At 44.0% G+C, this 15,991-nt stretch overlaps 1 protein-coding gene across 23 annotated transcripts in view; it reads right to left on the bottom strand.

Moving 5' to 3' along the window:
• The window catches only part of ADGRL3 (adhesion G protein-coupled receptor L3), a 524,429-nt gene that overhangs the window by 146,062 nt on the left and 362,376 nt on the right, over positions 1 to 15,991 (bottom strand). The gene's annotated exons all lie outside the window — the stretch shown is intronic.

Genomic DNA, 15,991 nt, shown 5'->3' with positions numbered 1-15,991 from the left:
TATTCAGAACTGAAGTTGTACCTGCTTCACCACTACCATGTACATTTTGTGCAGCGTTCTCTTAAGAGGCCATATGCCTCAGAAGACAAGCAAATTCACTCAAGCCCATTCAATCTGTTAATCTTACTCTAAGAGGGAAGCAAATACTTCTGTATCGCAACAATTTGTGAAGGACGTATGGCATGAAGTATAACTGCATCTGTTTGTCCCACCTGCAGGTACAGGTTTGTGGAGCTTGGCATTGCTTTCACCTGAGTGGAAGTTTTTCAGTTCCCAACACTGCTGTGCAGTTTCCCAGTTGCTAAAGACCCAATTCTTCTCCAGTAATTTGGAGGTGACTATATCAAGAAACTTTTATTTATAATAAAAACATGTTGCTGTAATTCATCTATTTACTGTAACAATTTACAGGGTTATTAATCTCTTTTTCTAAACATGGAAAGTTAATGACACATAGATTACGATAACAGCTAGAGTAACCTTCCTGTTTCAAGTAATATTCGTGCTGCAATAAAAGCAGTTGATTCCTCTTATGAGGCACATTCCAAATAATTAATACGGCTCCCTGTTGACACTTGCTGTTGTTGCTCCAAGCCATTTCCAAGCTAGCGTCACAGGCAGTGGAGCAGTGGTACAGTCTTCAGGCTTCTTTGTAATGACATCCAGGAATACCACGAGCACAGTATGCTGGTGCACATAATGTGTTGAAAGCATCTCCTCAAGGGGATAAAATATTAATGGCAAAGGGGAGAAAAAAAAAAAAACAGAAGTGTGTCTGAATGGACGGGATATATTTACTGCTTTACACTGAGCCTGACTTAGATAATTTGCATTATTAGTAGCCATTACAACAACTGGACGCTATTCAGGTTTAAAATCTACTGACACATCATAAATTCTGTCTTTGCTTTTAAGTGCTTTAACATGGGAAACCTGCTTCAGGCAAACCCCTATCTAATAATGAGTTACTCTGGTTTCCCCTTCTTGTTTACATGTTAGAAATCCATTTGATGTCATTACTGAATGCAAGTTATCATCTAATAGCTGCTCAGTTCTGCAGTGGAAATAGGTAGATGGTCTCCTCTCACTCCAAGCTGCTCAATGAGCAGAACTGGTGCCCTTCTAACTATGGGACAGGCTCCCCATTTGCTGCATCGCAGATACCACTGGAATGCAAAACAGCTGAGGTTGGAAGGGACTTCTGGAAATTGCAGTTTGTGCCCATTGTTTCTTCTCCTGTCACTGGATGCCTCTGAGAAGAACATGGTTTTATATTCTTTATTCCCTATCACCCCACTCCCATGTACATCAAAGTGTACATCGATAACATTCCCCTGGACTGTGTCTTCTCCAGGCAGAACAGCTCCAGCTCTCTCAGCTTCTCCCCACAGATCTTCAGTCATCTCTGTGGCCCTTTGCTGGACTGGCTCCAGTAAGTCATAGAATCACAGAATCATTATGGTTGGAAAAGCCCTCCAAGATCATCTGGTCCAACCATCGCCCTACTATCGCCCAATGTCACCCACTTAACCATATCCCTAAGCACCACGGCCAACTTCTTTAATACCCCCAAGGATAGTGACTCCACCACCTCCTTGGGCAACCCGTCCCAGTGCCTGACTGCTCTTGCTGAGCAGAAATGTCTCCTCATTGCCAACCTGAACTTCCCGTGGCACAACTTGAGGCCATTCCCTCTATTTCTATCACTGGTTATCTGTGAGAAGAGGCCGACCCCCAGCTCCCCACACCTTCCTTTCAGATAGCTGCAGAGAGCAATGAGGTCTCCCCTGAGCCTCCTTTTCTCCAGACTGAACAACCCCAGTTCCCTCAGCTGCTCCTCCCTGTCTCTCTTCTGCTGCTAAACCCAGAAAGAGACTCAGCACCCACGTGTAGCCTCACCAATACTGAGCAGAGGGACAGGATCATCACCCTTAATCCGCAGGCAATGCTCTGCCTAATGCAGCCCAGGACACTGGTACCCTTTTTGCCCCTTGGGCACATTTCTAGAACATTGCTAGTGATCCAAAACAGAAAAAAATAAAGAATAATTCCACAAGTTTGGAGGGCTAGGCTGGAGTACAGATACACACGCAGTATAAAAGACTACAGAACATCTGTAAGTTTAGACATTCATTATGATTCAGTAATAACTAAAGAAGTTTATGAATGTTTTATAAAAGCTTTTACCTAATATGGAGGAAGCGGTAGCATCAAATGATTACATGTGATAAATGAAACAAGTTGCAGAAAGCTTTTATCTACTTGCTGCTGATAAAAAACACTCTGATCCCAAAAATATCAAACTTGACTCCTGTTAGACTGTATATTTCTCACAATATTAATAAATCAAATTTTGGGTTTTAATACTCTCTATAAAAAAGCAATGCATACAATTGCTGTACTTCATTTTCTGGGCATGAATGCCAACTTAGTTTCCCTTCAGACTCATTATAGCTTTTCCCTAAGAGAAAAAAAAAGCTCTCCACTGTTATCTATGGCCACAAATACACGCTCAGGTTCAAGATCCTTTGCAAACCTTCTTGTTAATCAACAGAAACATATATTTTTTCTTTGATTTCACTATTACTTGCAATAGCTACACCTGAGTGGGTGGAGGGAAGGGAGGCAAGGCAGGGAGGCTGGAGGAAGCCCCAGCAATGGGGCCACTGCACACGTACACAGAGGGAACTGAGTCAGGGAATCAAACCTGAGTATCACAGTATGGTTCTTCTGTCTTTAGCAGTATTAAAAGTTTTACTAATGACTCCATTAAAACCCTCAGCTTTGTCCAGTGAAACCACGCAAGATTTTGAGGCTGATACCACTGATGCAGCTCAAGACAGTCTGACAGGACAGGTTTGCCAAATGATGCCAACCCCTGTCCATTTCATATGAGTTTAGCAGTTCTAGGTGCTTACTTCAAGACTCAGCTTTAGGACTGAGTGACCCCAGACAACCTCCCCTTTCCAGTTCCAGCTACCATAAACACTTGGAAAGGGGAATGAGAAAATATTTTTTTTTTTTAAAAAGAGGTGGAGGGGAGAAGGCGGGCAGAAACTCTCAGCATCTCCCTCTCCAAATCCCCCAGTCCTTCTGGTGTTTGCACGTGTTTGGTCTGTGCTGCCAACCTCACAGCACCGGGAGGTGGGACGTGGGCCTCCATTGCCCACATAACCATCTCTCAGTGTATCAAGCTTTGATGTACACCTGCACATCTATTGCTCCACCTCCACAAACCTATTCGATCGAGTCTTCAAGAGCGTGAAGAGCTGCCCACAAGCTAACCAACACTGGGCTGTTGTTCAGGTACCCAGCCCTATGGGAGAGGCAATGGCTGGCGTCAGGCCCTCCCCAAATTTTACAGAACACTCTAAAAATAACTGCACCTCTTTAAATAAGTGACCCACTTTTTAGACATTAAAAAAAAAAAGGAGAAAAAAAGCCTGTTTCTAACAAAATACCAAAGGTCAAGATGTCTCCGTTTCTGATGGAAAGTTGGGCATGCCTTGTATTATAACAGCTTGCACGGCCCTCTCCAAATCCCACTCTGACTATAACCATCTGGTGTTTCTGCAGCCGGCTCTCAGGTAAAAAAGTAAACAGCAATCAAATGTAATCATCAAAGTAATGCGTGATGAAGTTGCCAATTTTGTATCTAATCACTTCAGTCGGGCTCCGCTTCCTTCACTCCTCTTGCTCTCGAGGCCCAGTCACGGCCATGGCGGCGGCCTCCTCAGGAAGGCAGGCACTGAGGGCTGAGTGCTACAACGGTTCAGTCCCTGTCTGCTGGTTTTTTTTGTTTGTTTTTTTTTTTTCTCTTTTTTCTGTGTATCAAGCTGTAAGGATTCAAGACTGGCCAGTGCTGCATAAACATCACAACCACCTTCTTTGCCAGCAGCTTCGTGCTCTCACCCGCACGTCAAGTCAGTCAGCAAACCCCGGCTCCGCTCCCTCCCACTGCGGCACAGACCCTCAGGCAAAGCAGAGCAAACACCGAATTTGACGTGGGCAGCCACAAACGCCCTGCCTTCCTTCTTTCCACCTACATTGCCTCCCTCAGCAAGGATAGGGAGCAACCACAGCAGGCAGGCCAAATGCACGTGCTGTGGCAACGGGATGTTTGGTAGCTGCAGTTTTGGGAGAGAATCATAGAATCATAAAAGCTTGGAAAAGCCCTCCAAGATCATCTGGTCCAACCGTCACCCTACCACCAACATCACCCACTAAACCATGTCCCCAAGCACCACATCCAACCTTTCCTTGAACACCCCCAGGGACGGTGACTCCACCACCTCCCTGGGCAACCCGTCCCAGTGCCTGACTGCTCTTTCTGAGGAGAAATGTCTCCTCATTTCCAACCTGAACTTCCCATGGCACAACTTGAGGCCATTCCCTCTATTTCTATCACTGGTTATCTGTGAGAAGAGGCTGACCTCCAGCTCCCCACACCTTCCTTTCAGGTAGCTGTAGAGAGCTCTCCCCTGAGCCTCCTCTTCTCCAGACTGAACAACCCCAGCTCCCTCAGCCGCTCCTCACAGGACTTGTGTTCCAGACGTATAGACATGGCCTGCAAAGTCCACCTGGTGCCATGGCCTCCCTCAGGAAAAGGAAGCAGAGGAGATGTTTGTGGATTAGAAAGAGCACCTGGCTTTTCAGGTCTTATACATGAGAGATGCAGCACATCTTAAAAAGCCAGTAACTTACAAGAAAAAAGATGGCATTTTGTGAGGACTGTGGGAAACATAATAGCATGCATGGCTTGAGGGATTTTTTTTTAAGGGATCTGAATTCTTACAGACACAAAATAAACATTGACATATCTTCAAAAATCTGGCCTTAAATAATTTAGCCTACAGATTTTTGTGATAAAATTACAAAAGAAAATCTGCAAATGCATGAACTTAAAAAAAAAAAAAAAAAAGCAATAGAGCAGACTCATCCATTTATCTATTAAAAACTCTTCCCCTTGGTTGTTTTTGGAAACACAGACACCACTTGTAGCATGTAACAGTGCAGAACTCCCTTCTGACCCTATTCCAAGTTTCCAGTGCCTGTTTATCTCAATGTTATCTCTACTGTCCCCATCCAGGGGAGATCATTGCAACACATTTCTTTGCTGTCATGTCAGACTGTATCACTTGCTTGTTTTTCTACCCATTTTCCATCCTCTTTTGGTATATTTTCTCCTTCCACTGACTCCCTTCTGTTCTTGAGATCCTTCTTAGACAGTCTAGCTAGCATTTCACCCAGATCATTTAATGTCGTGCCTGTACCTCTCACAACTCACTGCTCCCTTGCACTGCCTCTCCTATGCCCCTTGCTTTCAGCACCTCTGAATACAGCCACCTCTGTGGACTGAACTCTTCATTCTGTTTATCCATCCACTAACGAGTAAGTTAATAACCGTGAAACTGCACATTGATTCCTGAGACTTTGATTTCAGTTCTTCTCCTCATTTTTTTTAATAATAATGGGATGGGCACACACCACTTAACATACATATCCTAAGAAAAAGTCTCAGAAAAGATACCAGCAATTTTAATAAAATCATTACATATAAAGTTTAATTTACATGCTACAGCTCCCTCCTTCCCACCTGCTCCTCTCCCCCTCCAGTTGAACATTTCCATTTTCAAAAGCAATCTAGTTTGTCTGGTGTGATTGATCTGATCTGTAAAAAACAACATCACTTTTTGACCACATTTCTGTAATCCTCTGTTAACAGGATTTTTTTTTTTAAATTTAATTTATAATCTAGATGAAGACTACATTCACTCTGTTGGATTGCAATTTCCAGGATCATCACTCTCGTTCTCTTTAATTTCCAAAATTAGTACATTTTTCTTGTCATTTTTTCTCCAGTCATGGGTCTTTTTGAACTGCATAATATGTATGCATATATAAAAACATATGGAAAGAGAAATTAAAGAGCTGGTAGGTTTGCTAACAAACTCTTCTGACATGCCATTAAACAAATTTCATTCAGACCTATTACTCTGCATATATTCAGGCTTCTCCCAGCAGCCTTTTTACTGCCTTTCATCAATGACTATCTTTGCAAAACATCATTTCCTCACTGCCCACCCTTTTCCATTTTGCATTAAAAGCTTTCTTTTTAAATAAAGCTTTTATAAAGCCATTCCCTACCTCAGAAATGTCAGAGTTAGCACTGATTCTGTCCACCGCTTCATTTATTCACGGACTTTTATGGGGTTGCTCTCTTTCATCTGTACATCTCTCTTTCATCTTTCATTGCCCTTTTAAATCCTTAAGGTTGTTGTAACTCATCTACTCCCTCTTCTTCTCTCTCTCCCAGGATTATTTCTTCGTCCTCCCCTTGAAGCCTTGCACACTTCCGAATACAAGAAAACTTCTTTTCCAAAGAGTGCTCTCTGAGTACATTAGCTCTGCTCATTTGCCATTTTACCTCTTTTATTTCATACTAGGAGTGATTGCAAGCTTAAAGCAACTGCAAAGGGAAAAGTATGGTATCCGTGAGCAAAGCTGTGTCCAGGTGAAATGCCTGTGGGAAGGGCAGGACTGCTAGAAGCAGCTCTGAAATGAGGAGGACGGGTTCCATGGCACCATCGTCATAGGGTGGGCAGCCTGTTTGGGCACACGAAATCTGCTTTGATACATGAATTTCACTGCTCTGCCTTCCAAAGACAGGAAAACCCATGAGGAACCAATTTGCAGAAGAGGAGAAGGTCGGTTCTCATCTCCCTGTAGGAAGCTGTGTCTGAGTTCCCCAGCACCAACCAGAGGAACCTGCAAGCACAGCCACAGGGCCATTAAATGCAAAAACAAAAACAAAAAAACAAACAAACAAACAAAAAAACACACCTCGGAGTTAAGGAAGAAACCTTAATAAAAGAGGCAGGGAGAGGGGTGAGTTGGGAAGACGTTTGGCTAAGTCCCTGCTATACATGCATCTCATGTTTTAAAGTGAATGCAAATCCATGAACAGCGCCTGACAACATATTTGTGTGAGTGGAAAGCATGATAAAATGGGCTAATCTTTTCCAAGAATGTACTATTCCTGTTTTGAATCTGTCACAATAAACAACACCCTTAACCATGGGGGAAAGGAAATCAAAACAGCATTTTTTGATGACCAAACCGTCCCTCTTTTGACAGCCATTACACAGGAGGCTCTATGCTAGCTGAATTTCTGGGAATGCTTTGCAACTCAGATTTGAACCATATACAAAGATAAGGACAAGAATAATGCCAGAGGAATGGATTAAAGCCTGACTGTTACAGCAGCTGAAGCAACTGGAGACTTTTCACTAGTGGCAGCTGCACACTTTCAAATGAGCTTTTGGGACTCTGAAACTCAAGCCCCATCTGAAGTCAGAGGTAAGGAAGCTTCTTCAAGTAATACCGAGATTCTTCCCTATGCCCTGCAAACACTGCAATTTGTGTTCTGTGTTTGGTTGAACCTCACCCCTTGGTTAGAGGCTTAAAACATTGGCTGTAGCAGGGCCTAAACTCCAGGGATGCTGTGTAGACTCCAGCAAACAACCCAGAATTTACTCTGCAGTATAAGAACCTGGTATGCAACAGAGGAAGAGGAAAAAAAGTCAGGAAATATTTCACGTATTATAATTGAATAGTGTTAAATAATTCCTGTCTTCCCCACACACAGAAGAATGTGGAGGAAGGCCCTCTCCAGGTTTGGCTTTCCCCATAGCCTGGGGCAGGGAGCTGACCTGCAGGGCTGTGCATTTTCTAAGACGTGCTCCCCAAAAGCTTGCCCAGCAGGCTGAAAGAAAGATGACACATCATATTACCATTCTCCTCCCAGATGTGTTCATCGTGCTATGAAACATGATTTACCACTCACCTGCACTGGAAACTGGGGAGGGGGGAGTGCAGACGAGACTGAGGGATTTGGAGCAATGCAGTGCTCAGAGCCCTGGAGGAGACGATCAATGTCCATAAGCAAGGACTGTCCAGAGCGGCTTTAGCAGTGGCAAACACAGCGAAGCCCCAGGAGGTTTTCTTGGCCACCTCTCAAAGATTTAATCTGATATGAAGAGCTCTGTGCCAGCTCTTGCTGTCCGAAATTCCTCTCTTTTCCCAAAAGTCAAACAGGAAGTTTTCAACCGCCTTAGTGGGCTGTGGACCACGTCCAGCAAATTCTGCCCCAGATGGGACTGAAAAGACTTGGGACAGAGAAGTTTGGAAGAGGGGAAACCCAGCCAAAGCCATCCAGTCCATCTCCTGCAGAGGCAAAATAGTTCCTTATGTTGTTTTGAAAGGTGCCTCCTCGAGGCTGCCCACTGCTTCCTCCAAGACACCGATCTACAGATCCTGCTGTCATGATTACATCTTTGTTCTCCCTGTCTTTGGGGAGGGATTCTGCTGCCTTCCTGCCTGTTTCTCCCTTATTTTCTCCCGTTTCTTGTTGTTTTTCCCCACCAGTATTTCTTTAGCCCTGCACTTTGTTGCTGTGCTATCAATAACGCTCACATTTCTTCCCTCTCTCAACTCCATGAGCTGGGCGTTATTAAACAAGGGTGCAGCTTCACATCACAGCGAGCCACATTTAACAGTGGTCTCCCTTCTCTCAGGACACTGCCGTGCATTTCCACCCCCCTGTCGCAGCAGATCTGGCAACTAATGCAAGCAGCGAGCAAGCTAGAGCTGATCTGATGGAAAACGACCCACCGAAAGCAGTAATTACTGGTTTTCAGCTGGATCAATGAGCACCACCAATTCAGTCTGCCACGGCAGCAGCGCCAGATCCGATAAAACATGAAAGAGCCAGGGCTGGGGGGGCGACGGGGACAGCTCTCAGTCTCGGTGTAACATAAAACCACACCTGGGAACAGCAGCAGCGTTTTGTCTAGATGCCCCTCTGTTCCCACACAAGGCTCTCCCCTCGCCCCAGGAGACTCCCACCAGTCGCATCCTTTCTTTACCACCTTTCAGACAGCTTTCAATCCACCTGCCGGGACAATTTAGAGAGCTACATCTCACAGCTCCAGGTCAAAGGTTCTCGTGAAAGCCACCTGCATTACAGCACGCTCACTCCTTGCATATTGAGCTGGGGACACTGTCCAAAGCCCTGTCTTTCGGTTAGCTGGGCAGCTGTTGTTAGTGCAGGAAGGGGAGCAGTGGGGAAGAGAAGAAATCAGGCAGCGCTTCTTGCTATGTTGAGCTTGAATTTCAGTGGTAAAGCATCCAGGGGAGGCTGTCAGAGAAATCAGCTGAGATGCTGGATTACATGGTAGGAGACACATTTGAAGCAGGCAGGTAGGTATGTGACTCACCAGCACAGAGATGGTAATTGAAGTGTCTCGTGGTTTCAAACAGTGTGAGATGCAGTCCAAGAATTTGTCACTCTTGCTTTCTTCCATTTGTGACAGCCTGTAGCAGATGTCCACTCCAATATGCTTTTGTTTTCCAGTCTGTATGTCTTCGCATAGCCGGCATGCTCTCCATCCCCATGTCATACCTCCCTGATCCTGCCTATACCTCTGCTGTGATCCTCTCTCCCTCTGTCACCTCCTGAGGAGGTGAGCCCTTACTTTTTGCTCACCTGCTACATCAGACAAGTCTCTCTCCAGGAACTCATGCCTACAGCCTCCAGGAACCAATATAAACACGCAGCCCTGCTTCCACAGCTCCTTACATGCAACCTCTCATCTTGCTTAATGACCTGCATCCTCCACTGCCACCAAACCACACACCACAAACTTTAACTCCTATCTTCCCCAGCTTTCAGACGCACTTTCTGTGACCAGTCCTGCATCACGACTGTGGCCCAAATGGGACTGTCAGACTATAAGGAGTTACAAGGGTCTTCCTCATTACGGTATTTTTATCAACTTTTATCATTAAAGAAGTGCAAGAAGATGAGTAATTTGTTTTCCAAGTGGGTCCGTGCACCCTAACTTCATTAATCACTTCTTTTGATCTCCTACAGAAGCTTTGAGATGAGCAGCACAGCCTGCCTGCCTCTGTTGCCAGCTTATTGCCAAGCTCGAGCTAAGCTAAGGTGGAAAAAGTTCCTGCAAGAGGGGATGTACTTAACCCTAAAGCAAGTGATCAGACAGTAAGAGAGGTCAATACGAGGTTATTTGGTAAAGAAATGAAAGGAGGGTGGATGTTTTCTCTGTGAATTTAAAAAACAGTAATCTAAGCCACCTGATACTTTCTTTTCTTTTTTCTTCTTTTTTCTTCTTCTTTCTTCTTCTTTCTTCTTTTTTCTTCTTTTTCTTCTTTTCTTTTCGAGATAATATAAGGTATGTCTCAGCATGAAGGACATGGCTGCCTGTAGAGAGATTTTGACAACTCCCCTCTGAGTGCTAAAATGCTGTCAGCTGAAAAACTGAGCTGTTTGGGCAAATTGATCCAACTCTGACAGACTTCCTCTCTGTTTTCATGTTTTCTCTCTCAATCAAATACCTTCTTAAAAAGCGAGCTTTTTAGTCCCATTTTAGAGAAGCAGAAGAAGAGAAGAGATCGCCTACCTTTGTGGCACTGCTCTTTAACCTGGGTGGATGGACAAACCCACGAGAGGGAGAGGAAGGTCTCAAAAATCATTTGCAGCTCCCCAGTCGAGATGTCACACACAGAAATAGGATCTGAATACAAGGGCTTCTCCAACTTGCAAATATCAGCTGTGTGCGGCCTTTCTGGCTACCAGTTGATAGATTTTGCAGGTAGATGGTGACAGCGCAGGAAGCAGAGCTTTTAGGCCTGAGTTTATCTCAGATGCCAGTAACACGCAAGCAGCTGGAGCAGCTGCCCAAAGAAAGCCTCACTGAGTTTTTTTCAGTAATCATCAGGAATCATCTCCCCCTTCCTCAGCCCAAAGAAAATGAAATCTAAGCATTTTTAAGCCTGGTCCCTAGCTGTGAATATATCTGTAACCTTTCCGCATCAGTGACAATTTTGAATACAATTTTTGATGGTCAAATCCTAGGAGCACTCTTACCACTTTATAGCAAAGATTAAGCGTGCTGCTGTCACAGTCAGTAAAAGAGCATCTTTTTATATTGCCTCAACTGGGAACTCTGGAAATCTCTAGTCCTCTAAGGTGAAGCAGGGCCAAGCAGCCTGAAAGTGTCTTGCACAGACAACTTGGGGCTGCACTTTTTTGCACTCTTTTCACCTTTGCATATAACAGAGCTTTGCAAATTGACTTCTAACTTGCTATTTGGGAGCTTCTGCACAGTTTTTCTAGCCAGCTATCAAAACATGTTGATTTTTATTTCTCTTTCCACTTTTCTCACCTGCTGTCAACTCAGCTAAAGGAAACCACGCTCAATGTGACCGATTTTAAAAATAATTTTTAGAAGTTATTTTAAAAGACCTGTGCAGCAGAATTGCTGATTTATATATTCAAGGAAATCTAAAGTTTGTGGTGTAAGAATTTTGGTGAAGCCCACTATGGACCCCATAAACATCATTATGTCCCTTTCCATTGCCTCACAAAGCCAGCAATGACACGGGAGGTTTCACCATCTGTTCCTGCCATCCTGCACTTGCTTCCTTCCAGACGGCCAGGGACCGAGGAGTTTGCAATGGGTCACAAAGTGCACAAACCCACCAATATAGCTCTGTGCAGAGCAGAGGTCCATATATTCAACATCACTCTACAAGCAAGATGTTTTGTACAAGGTCAAAAATATACACATCTCTCTATATATATTAGTAGTAGATATTCTGTATTTTGAATGTAAACTCTAACTTGTTTCATTCAGGTCTCTAGATTATTCTTTTCTTAGTTCCCACAATGTTACTGTAAGGCCCCTGGATGACAGTTTTGATTACAATTCTGCGCATTTCCTAGAATAAAACAATCTTGATTGGTACTTGTTGAATAATACATACTAATTCCAGCCCGAACTTCCTTCACACTGTATGAGCCATGCTGGATGCCTGTCCTCTTCACAGGCAGTAGCTGGATCTATAAGGGCGCTGCTCTGTGGCCCTTGCACTGGGACAAGAGTCTTGAGGCTGCCAAATTTCCTGATCCATTGATCTCTCTGTGCACACGGAGGGGGAAGAGCCATGCTACACGGTTTCTGATGCACCTGTCTGACCCAAAGAAGGATTACAGGAAAAATACAGCATGATTGAAAATGAGGTGATGGAGTCTGAGGAGTACACCCAAAAGATGGTGAGTTTCAGCCCAAATGAAAACTCTTTCAGCTCCTTCTGCCTTAGGCTCCTAGTCTTTGCAGTGAAAGATGCTCCTTAAAAATTAATAGAGAACTTTAGTTCTGAATATGCAACAGGCAACCGTCAATTTGTCCTTAGTCATACACTCCCATCACCTCTGAAACATCACCCAACAGCGAGAAAAAATGACATATACTTTTAAATTATCTTAGGGGTACAACCCCTTGGTTGCATTAATGAATGGATAGATTTACATGCCCGTATGCTGGTGCTGACCACTATCTCAAGCTAAATTTCCTCTAACAGCCTCACCTTTGACCTTGCATTTGTGTCTCTTAAACAGTCTTTTGATCAAAGAACTGACAAATGGAAGCTTCAATTCCCTGGCCAAACTGGCAGCTGTCAGTGACACGAAGCTCTTTCCTCACCCTCTCCTGACCTGAGCAAAGAAGAAATGCCAGTATTTCTGAATAGCTGTCCCAATGACGTGGGAATAAAAACCCACTCTCAATAATATTGGCCACTCCAGCTCTGATAGTCACAATAGATTCAGCTTTAAGTAGCAGTGGCTAAATGGCTTGCTCAGTGGCTACTAGAGCAAGAATTATGTGTATATAATGTACACATAAAGCTCCTTCTCACAGGAGATTTCGTTGTGTGGGAGCTCAATCTTCCATTGTCCATCCCTCCAGGGATGATTTAAGGGTTTTCTGCTCAAGTTACTGGATTTGAGGAATCACGCTGTTGTTATTTCCAGGAAAGTCAAACCAAGGCAAAAATGGACAGAAAATAGTGGGGAAAAAAAATCCCTAAACAAACCAAAGAAACACCTGACACATCTATGCACAGCATAAGACTTGCTTGCCTTCACTGACGGTTGGAGATCCTGGCATTCAATCCCAGATCACTACAACCAGGAAGCTTTTAATTCTCAAGAAGCCAGCCAAAAATCTCCAATTAGTTTCACGTAGATGAGAGGCCGGATTGCAAAGTGTCCATTACTTGATGCAAAGGTGGCTTTTTGCTCAGGACAAGCAGAGGTTTAAAATACCAGGAGATTTTATTAAGGGATGAGATCAGGAGAAAGGTGCGATCACAAGAAAAAGCAGAGGGGAACAAAATACCTGTGCTATTGAGGGTAGATGCCTACATCTTCTGCTTTATGAGCTGGATGAGCAGGGAAGCAGGTTTTTCCCTGGGTACCTCAGTCATGCTGACTGCAAAGGTTACAAGTGACTGGAACAAGCTTAGAGCTCCCGGGACAAACAGAAAAAAAAAAAAAAAAGAAAGAAAAAAAAAAAGAAAAAAAGAAAAAGCCTAATACCTAGGTTTATCAGGAGCTTGAAATGACATTGCTCAAAAGCTGGTGCTCGTAAGACATTTCACTGTTAACCTCTGGCATAAAAGTCTGGAGAGCCACCCCCTGAATTCTAAGATTATTCTAAGATTATATCCTAGGACTTTTAGGCAAAATGCAAATAAAACTCACAAGAAATAAGAATTATTATGTATCTAGGCTTTTCTTTACTATGTCCCAGATCTTTGTGAACTGTATTTTAAAGCATTTTTTCTGCTTAGAAATGCAAGAAGACTTCTGTATTTTTAAACAGAACTGAAAATACCATGAATACCATGATCACAGATGCTGAGGGTCTCAAAAAAAAAAAAAAAATCATCACTGAGCTCAATGATGCTGTCACTGGAACTGACAGTCCTGGAATTTAACTCCAGAGACCAAAATGTCCTACCAGCTCCACTGGGAATATCGTCTCCCCCACAAGGAGATGGTAAGTTGGGAACTGGAACATCTCTAAACAGCCAAAGTGCCTGGGCAGCTCAGGTCTGCTGAAATTCGTGGCGTCACGAATTACAGCCATACATTTTAGCTATTCAAGGCCTATACCAGACACGTGCACAAAAACAGTGAGATGGCCTGAACTGTTCATTGGGAGAAATCATATTTGAAACAGCATGTCGGGTTTTGATCAAACCTGCAATTAGGAAAGCAAGGAGCAACATGCCCTGGGGTTGCAGAGATGGTAAGCTGGTTGGACAAACCTTCAGGTAGTGCAACCAGCTGCACTGTCTTCATCCGTGCTGACCTGCCTGGTTTGCCAGCAGGCTTCTTTAGAAGGGGCAGCTGGGAAAAAGGAAGAGATCAGGAAAGGAGCAGATATCTGGCATTATGCTCTGAAGCTGGTAAGGATCTTCAATCCTGTTTGTGAAGTTTGGCACCACTCAACAAACTGATGCATCTTCACCATTTTGATTTTCACCATTCAGAGGAGAAAGGAAACCAGAAATTTTATCATAATCCCCAAAAGTTAATGATTATCTACTAAAATTTCATCAGTCTCATCTACAGTGACCTCCCATTGAGTGGAAGGTCTCCAGCACGAAGAAACGAGGGTCAGCTGAGGTCAGCGGTCCTACTACTCAAGCTTTAGCTAAGAAAATTGTCATAGACAAATGAAGCCATTGAAAACATCAGAGCTGATCAGTATGTACCACCAAAGGATGGGCTGCTGTCAGGTAGAGATTGTGTAGGCACGCTTTGATGTCAGCAAACCCTTTTTGATCTGGTCCGTGTCTCCCAATTTCAGACCAAAAGGTCCAGAATTCAATTTAAAATACTATCAATACCACGCTAACGTGGACAGAAAGGAGTACACGATAAGCTTGGCACCGAGTGCAATGAAATGAGAAAATATCACGACCATCTGAGGATGCAAAATATGACTTAGCTGGAATCTCAATGAGCACCCAAGCATTTGGGAGATGCTGTGGTTGAACGAGGGCCCTACGATGTCATGACGCAGGGTAAGCTTGTGCTGCTAGGAAAGGACTGTGCACCCTTCACGTCAGTGAAACAACTACAAAATAAAAAGGGCCATATTCACAGTTAGCTCTGCTGGCCACCTCCCTCTCAGGCCTCCACTCCTGGCATTGTGCATTTTCAGCCCCATTATGCATGTTTTGGCTCCCCTTGCTGGCTCCTTGTTAGTGCAGGGCACCCGACCATCACAAACCCTGGCACACGCAGCATCCCCTGCTAAATGCCAGCCCCAAGCCTGAAGCCGAATCTCAGCCTTTGCATCTAGCAACACAGAGGAAATATGCAGATCTGTCTTAGTACGTAATTAAGCACTGGACAGTGCCGGTTAACTCGAGATACCAAATGCAGCTGGGGTGGAACATGAAGTTTGGCTCCCTGCGCAGACTTCACGTTTTGATTTTTATATAGACAAAAATGTCACCAGCAGGCACAGTTATATCTTCCTAACGCGAGATTTATGAAGATAAAAGATTCTATTGCAGAATTGCAGATAAATAAATCATCCAGTAATTCACTTGGCGTGCTCGCTCCTTTTGCCCCAGAGCAAAATCCAGGACACGACTGATCTTCTTACTGGGTGATCAGCAAACTTCAACTCTCCATGGCCAGTCCAGCAAGGACTGCTGAGATTTTCTGACGTTTGCAATCTGCATAAGAAAGTTACAAGCTACAGAAAAAGGCAGAGTATGAAAGAGTCACAAAATAGCTGTAGTGCCAGCTGGGAAGGTCAGGAAATACTCCTTGTAAGATCCTCTCTAGGTAGCTAAAACACATGGTTTCTCCGCTTGGTCTAAAAATGCACCTCAGTCCAGGGTGTAGGGCTCAAATCAATCACAAGTACAAGTGCTTTACATTGCTCTGGCAGGACTGAGGAGCCAAACGGGTGCTGGTCAGATGAACTTGTCCTCTGAAGGGAATTCTGACGTGCGAGCACCTATTTTTGTTACGGCCTCGAACACAAAGGTAAAAGTTCTGAAGGAGCGCGGCTTTCAAAGGACACTGACTCGGAGGTGACCA

The sequence above is a fragment of the Anas platyrhynchos genome, chromosome 4 (assembly GCF_047663525.1).
Source record: "Anas platyrhynchos isolate ZD024472 breed Pekin duck chromosome 4, IASCAAS_PekinDuck_T2T, whole genome shotgun sequence".
Classification (NCBI taxonomy): Eukaryota; Metazoa; Chordata; class Aves; order Anseriformes; family Anatidae; genus Anas; species Anas platyrhynchos.
The sequence above is the reverse complement of the archived record's forward strand: the minus strand, read 5'-3'. Positions and strand labels throughout refer to the sequence as shown.